This window comes from Penaeus monodon, chromosome 32, assembly GCF_015228065.2.
Source record: "Penaeus monodon isolate SGIC_2016 chromosome 32, NSTDA_Pmon_1, whole genome shotgun sequence".
Classification (NCBI taxonomy): Eukaryota; Metazoa; Arthropoda; class Malacostraca; order Decapoda; family Penaeidae; genus Penaeus; species Penaeus monodon.
The window spans coordinates 20016148-20016497 of NC_051417.1; positions in this window are offsets into that span (position 1 = coordinate 20016148).

Consider the following 350-nt stretch of genomic DNA (forward strand, 5'->3'; position numbering starts at 1 on the left):
TATAATTGTATTGATCTGGCGTAAAATCGTCCAAGCACGAAGCATCCTCAGCGCGTCCGGGCGGTGACGTTATCCCGCATCACAAGGCATCACTACCCTTCGCGCCATAGATTTTTTTACGAATGTTTTCTTTCTTTTCAGTCTGGCAAAATATCTACGGAGATCCAGTGCCACGTTTCATTATGCAGTGACTACGAGTGAAGTTAACCATCTACTTGATATCTGTGAAGCGGGGTACACAGCCACACTTCCAATGTTGAACTGAAGTCATTTACAATTAAACGCCGTTAACATCCCAGAAGCGAAATGAACAGTAAATTCACACACAAAAAAAAATAATAAAAAAATGA